This window comes from Hesperophylax consimilis, unplaced genomic scaffold (assembly GCF_061612785.1).
Source record: "Hesperophylax consimilis isolate HC1 unplaced genomic scaffold, BYU_Hcon_1.0 scaffold_34, whole genome shotgun sequence".
In the NCBI taxonomy this organism is placed as follows: domain Eukaryota; kingdom Metazoa; phylum Arthropoda; class Insecta; order Trichoptera; family Limnephilidae; genus Hesperophylax; species Hesperophylax consimilis.
Window position 1 is genome coordinate 1,591,480 of NW_028301264.1, and position 6,457 is coordinate 1,597,936.

Sequence of the window (6,457 nt, forward strand, 5' to 3'; positions counted from 1 at the left end):
GTCATCTAGTTTATTGTGTTTTCAACCGTGTTCTCTGCCACAGTGACAATATAATTATGTATATATTGGCACTGTGGCAGAGAACACGGTTGAATTGTGGATGAGGGATGCCGAAGAAAATTCTTTCAGTAATATGACTAAATGTTTTACGTGTTAAAATAATAATATGAATTTCGTAGAATTGAAAAAAATTAGAAATGTGATAAGAAATACATAATGGCGTATGGCGATATAAATGATCAGTATTTCATTTTGATTGCAGTACTCCTCGCTGCCCGCTGCTAACTGATGGCCACCCAGCTTGACTGCATCTTGAGGCTCTCCCATGAGCTGTCATTGCCCAAGTCTTCGCCCAAGGTGGCGGTGAAAAGCGAGGAACCCCTGGTAGACAGCCCAGATGGGCGCCAGGACTCTCCGCCCGCCCTGCCTGCGCACGGCCAGGGGTCCCAGGACCTGCGCCGCGAGGAGCACCGCCTGCACACGTTGCGCGCCTGGCCAGCCAAGTTCCTCAGCGCCGAGCGGGCCGCACGCAACGGCCTCTACTACAACGGAGTGGGCGACACGCTGGTCTGCCACTTCTGCAAAGTGGAGCTGTCGCAGTGGACCGAGGGAGATGACGTGGAGGCCGACCACGGCCGCTGGTCCGCGCAGTGCCCCTTCCTGCTGCGCAAGGCCGTGGGCAACGTGCCCCTGGGTCGCGACGAGTGCGGCTCCTTGGCGCTCGCAGCGCGCCCCGCACACCCCTCCTACATGGTGGAGGCGGCGCGGCTCGACTCGTTTGCGGGCTGGCCGCTGCGCATGCGCCAGACCCCTGCGCAGCTCGCGGACGCCGGCTTCTACTATACGGGCCAGGGTGACCAGACGCTGTGCTACCAGTGCGGGGGCGGCCTCAAGGACTGGGAGGACGAGGACGACCCTTGGGAGCAGCACGCCCTGTGGTTCAACCGCTGCCCGTACCTGCGCGCCATCAAGGGGCAGTCCTTCATCGACAAGGTGAACGCCGGCGAGTCCTCGGCCTCGGAGCCTCTGGCCCTGGCCCCTGCCGTGCCCGCCCCCGCGCCCGCCCTGCCCGCTCAGCAGGATGCCAGCAAGCCCGACGCCGACAAACTGTGCAAAATCTGCTACAGCAACGACTACAACGTGTGCTTCGTGCCGTGCGGCCATGTGGTGGCTTGCATGAAGTGCGCCATGTCTGTCACCTCATGTCCCATGTGCCGCCAGCCCTACAGCAGTCTGGTCAAGCTCTTCTATTCGTAACTCATGTGAACAATACCCCAAGTGAAATTGAAATTCCACCACGGGATCCAAGTGTCTGACTCAAAAAGTGAATATATTTCTGTAAACGTGAAAAATACCTATAAATATAATATATTGTGCAGATAATAATATTTTTTCCCGCTATGTACATTTATCATAAACTCTGGTACCGATCAGGAGACCTGGAATTATTCACATAATTAAAAACTCATCTAAATATGGAGGGATGTATGTATCTCTCACATCATTAAATGTAAAAAATGATAAATAACCAGTCAAACACACTGTTAGATAATGCGTTTCCACGGAATCGAACCGCGTGTTAGATAAAGAGTTTCTACGGAATCGAACCGCGTATAGAAATGTATTATATCTTCAAGAATACCTGGCTAGCTCGAGCAGGTACCGTGTTTTCAGTTCGTTGGTATTAAGAGAGAACATACGCCTTCTAGAAGTGGGTAGAACAAAGGGTATCTTGGAAATAAAACACTATTATTGTGGTGCCTAATGCCTTCAAAAAGACTATATAATTACAGCACAGGAATCTACGCGTAGGAAAAGCTTAAATCTCTTTGTGGACGGTTAAAAGAACGATGTTAAATTAGTGGGAAGAAAGCAGAGACAGAAATTAATAAAAAAATAAAGGAACGATACCGCAGTTTTTGTAGTTTTGTAGACGTCCAGGGGGCAGGTAGTAGAAAAAATGAATCGAAATATACTAGTAATTAATTAACAAACACTGGTTAGCAAAGCAAGTCTCGAATTCAAAGCGGAGCACGTAACACCCTCACGCCACGAGAGTTAAAATCCAAGAGAGCGGTGTCCCTTCCAACCGAGCGGAGGGCCGCTCGTTGCCCCCGCCTCTCCCGATAATGGTCAACGCCCCCAAGGGGTTACCATATGAAAGAATTTAAAAATACAAAGTACTTGATTTTAAGAAAATATTACGGGGTTGAATGTTTTAATTTTAAGAAAGTTCGTTTCATAACACTTCCCCGAAAACACAACGAAAAAACTGCCGTGGGAATGAAAGTTTTTGACTCTAAATCGCTTAAAATCCCTTTGACAAAAGCTACAAAGGAGTCATCCACATAGAGATTCAGCATTAAAAACCTACGCCCAAAATTTACATATTATTGTTTCAAATTATTATTTATATATATACATTTTTTTTTTGGTAATACGGTGCACATAATCGTAAGAGCAACAGCAGCAAGTGATGGTGATAATTGTAAGAGCAACAGCAGCAAGTGATGGGGACAATCGTAAGAGCAACAGCAGCAAGTGATGGCATCAGCTCTCAAGTGATGGCATCGGCTCTCTCTGCAAAGGGCCGCAAGCAGTAGCGTAAACTCGTTCGTCATGGCGTAGATGTCTCGATCCCCGGCGGGAACGATTCAAGGAGAAGCGTTAACATGAAAGCGAAAGACAAGAAAATATTAAAAAATGCAAATAAGCAGTGGGCAATGAACAAAAAAAATCGAGTTCACATAAGGAGTGAGAAACTAATATTTAATAGTAAATATATTTGCACGGGGGAGCAGTATATAGGCAGAACTTCCCATTGTATGTCGTGACGCACACACATACGTTTATGTTTTATACATAAGGCGAAAAACATACTAAAATCACTAATTAGCACTAAATAATCAATATATGCTGAAAAACACACACGAGAATCAGTATCCACCTTTTAACGGTTCGAATATGCTTCCGTATGGTCATTGCTGAAAAGAAATAAAAACAAAATGAACAATTTACATTGAAAAACACACACGAGAATCAATATCCACCTTTTAATGGTACGGATTTGTTTCGGTGCAATCGGCGTCTACCATTTAGTGGTTTTTTTTTTTTTTTTTTAATCAGCATATCTACCTTTTAATGGTCCAGATAGCTTTTTGAAGACAAGCTGAAAAGAAATAACACAAAACAAACAATATAAGTTGAAAAACACACACGAAAATCAATATCCACCTTTTAATGGTACGGATTTGTTTCGGTGCAATCGGCTTCAACGTTTTAGTTTTTTTTTTTTTGTTTAATCAGTATATCTACCTTTTAATGGTCCAGATAGCTGTTTGAAGAATGGCTAAAAAAGAAATAACACAAAACAAACAATATAAGTTGAAAAACACACACGAAAATCAATATCCACCTTTTAATGGTACGGATTTGTTTCGGTGCAATCGGCTTCAACGTTTTAGTTTTTTTTTTTTTTTGTAATCAGCATATCTACCTTTTAATGGTCCAGATAGCTTTTTGAAGATAGCACAACATACGAGTAAAATCAAAATCGTCCTCCTTTAGTGACCTACATATCGCCAGAAATCTTGTAAGAATTGCTGACATAGGTATAATACAAGACGTATCTTTCAAATACTTAGTGCTGTGGACCTTATTTATTTGTGTGCAAAATCATTGCATCCATACAAAAAAACCTCCCAAAATGAACAACACAAGAACAAGAAAACAAATTAAAAATATTTTGTCGCAAGTCATTGCACTTTGAAGTTTTCGTATACAATGGATTATAATGGGTTAGAATTTATTACATAATAATATATATACCGATATGGGCGCCATCTTGTTTATGGCTAACAAGCAACCATAGGATCGAAGTCACAAATAATTATTTTATAATTTTTTCAGTGTTTTAATAAAGTTGGTGAAGTTTGCACCAAATTAATAGCAAGTAGGAACTGGGTACGAATCAGACACAATGTGAATGTCGTACTGCGTGTAGGAATGTTCAAAGATAGTGTCGTGTATTTAGCCGCCTCCGGTTAATTACTCCGGAGTGACTGTAATGTTAGAGTCTGTATACACTGCCTTCGAAGGGGCCTCCTCGAAGACAGTGCCGTGTATTGTGTAGATGTGCATGTTCAATGAGTACTTGTACCTTATTTATCTTTCCTTGCGAATTTTAAAATAGAATATTTTCCCTTTAAAATAGAATATTTTCCCATCCGGGCAGTCAACAAAACTGGCTATCCAATATTCATCGCATTAACCAGATTTCAAACAGATTTTTCCAAGAATCCAATTGGGGTAGGTTGCCAATTGTTGTTTTTAAATTCCTAAGGGGTCACAGTTAGGGTATAGGAGAATCAGTCTGGTTCTCCGCGGAGCTACCTAATTTAACCATATCTTTTACATGGTATCTATCCAAGATTTTTCCTGACTCATCTGCCAACACATATATGACGTCGGAAACCTTTTTAATCACCTTAGTCTTCACAAAGCGCGGGGCGAGTTTGGTAGAGAAGTAAGCAGCGGAATTTGACTGAGCGAAATTTTTCCTCCAAACCGTATCACCGACGGAATACGTCACGCGTTTTTTCTAAGATTGTATCTTTCGGAGCTCTATTATTTGTCAACTATCATTATACTGTCATTAAAATTTCGAAATTTACTGAAAAATATCGATTTTTATTAAATTAGTACTTAATACTAATTTTTCTATGTAAAATTTGATAAATTATTGAGGCGTAGTATTTTTTGCAAAAAAAATATGTATGGCGTCAAATCAAGTTCATCAAAAAAGTTCTCACTTTTGTTCTTGTATTGATCCCTTGTTCTTATTATTATTGTTATTGCTATTTTTTTTTAAACTTTTGATTCGTAGTGGAATCCCATTTTAAGATGTTTTTTGTGGAATAAATATGTTTTATATTAAGGATCAATTTATTATTTGTGTAAAAATAAACCAATAAAATATATCTTTCTGCTGTTTAAGCAGAATGAATAGTTCCCGGGGCGGCGGTACCCTGACGGATGGGAGGATATGTTATTACGCTTATTTTCGTAACGGCGGCCACCGCCCGCCCTCACATGTTTATATTGTTCGCGAGTATTGCGAAAACCGCTGTCTGAGCTATTTTTCCCGGGGTCTGCCGGTAGAGCTGCAGGGCTTGATGAAGCCACGCTATTGAGGTAACTATTTCCTCCCGATCTCACCTCACGGGGCGGGCGCGATGCTTGTTTCTGGTAGCTCTCGAATATCGTGCACGCGGTTTCTAAATCTTCGATAGAGCTACTGCTATGCAAGGTCAACATACTAGCGTATTGGGGAAGGAAGCCACGTTTGAGAGTTTCCACTAGCTCCTCTTCCGACATGGGTGATTCTAACATGTGGTTTTTATGACGCGTTTCAATAAAAAAAATCCCTAGCCGTCCTATGCGCGCTTTCTTCGTTTTAAGCAAAAATTTTCCCGCCGAGCTCTCGTCTAGCGACGGTCGCCAAGCGTGAGAATATAGCGGTACGCATAATGCCTCCCTTAAAGCGAAATGAGGCGTACATTTTATTAATTTTATTTAAATTAACCGACTTAATTTTTTAAAATTACTCGTGTACTATTGAGACAAAACTAAGTAGTGAATAGATTCCAGGTACGCCCTTTCCCTTTATTATTGTCCGCGGTTTTTCTAGTTATCATAAAAGGCTACCGGCTCAAGACGTATTTCTGGGAAGTAATTATTTTTACCAAAACCCAATTTTGCAATATTAAAATGAACACGACCTATAAAATCTGTTACTAACGTATTTCAGGTTTTTCCCAGGTATCACAAAAGGCTACCGGCCCACCTTGGACGTATTTCTGGGAAGTAATTATTTTTCCAAAACCCAATTTAGCAATATTAAAATGAGAAAGAAACCTTTAAAATCTTTTGTCTTTAAATTTTACACGAATATAACCGCACAAGTAGGTACCTGTATTATTACGCTTTGAGTTTATTCTATAACCTAACTTTATATTGCTTGAATGAATCCGCAACAAAATATACACAGAAGTGTAGGAAGGAAATTATAAATTGTTAGGAAAACACGCGAAATTTATTTTATTTTTTGAACGCAAACTGTCGCAAGATTTAAGTATTTGTCGAAACTCTTCTTATTTTTTTTTTAAAGGACACTATGATTCTATGGCGATGCGTGCCAAACACGCGTGGGCTAAAACGAAACGGCGCGAGCGTTTACAAAATGGTGACTGCCAACCACATGTGGGCTTTAAACACACTGATGCTATGAGTGAAAAAATGGCGAAGAATGCAAAACACGCGTTGAATTTAAACACCAGTTCGCGAGCGTTTACAAAATGGTTGTTATGAAAATAACATACGATTTTCACTCTAAGTAAGAACCTGTCAAATCTGTGATTTATCTTGTCTATTGTTTATGCTCTGGCAACTTAGAACT

General features: G+C 41.1%; 1 pseudogene across 1 annotated transcript; it reads left to right on the plus strand.

The window, feature by feature from the left end:
• Positions 1-39: 39 nt before the first annotated feature.
• Positions 40-2,741, plus strand: LOC149409169 (death-associated inhibitor of apoptosis 1 pseudogene; annotated as a pseudogene). Its single transcript, XR_016305251.1, has 2 exons — positions 40-128; positions 263-2,741. The product of XR_016305251.1 is annotated as a death-associated inhibitor of apoptosis 1 pseudogene (transcript).
• Positions 2,742-6,457: the final 3,716 nt, after the last annotated feature.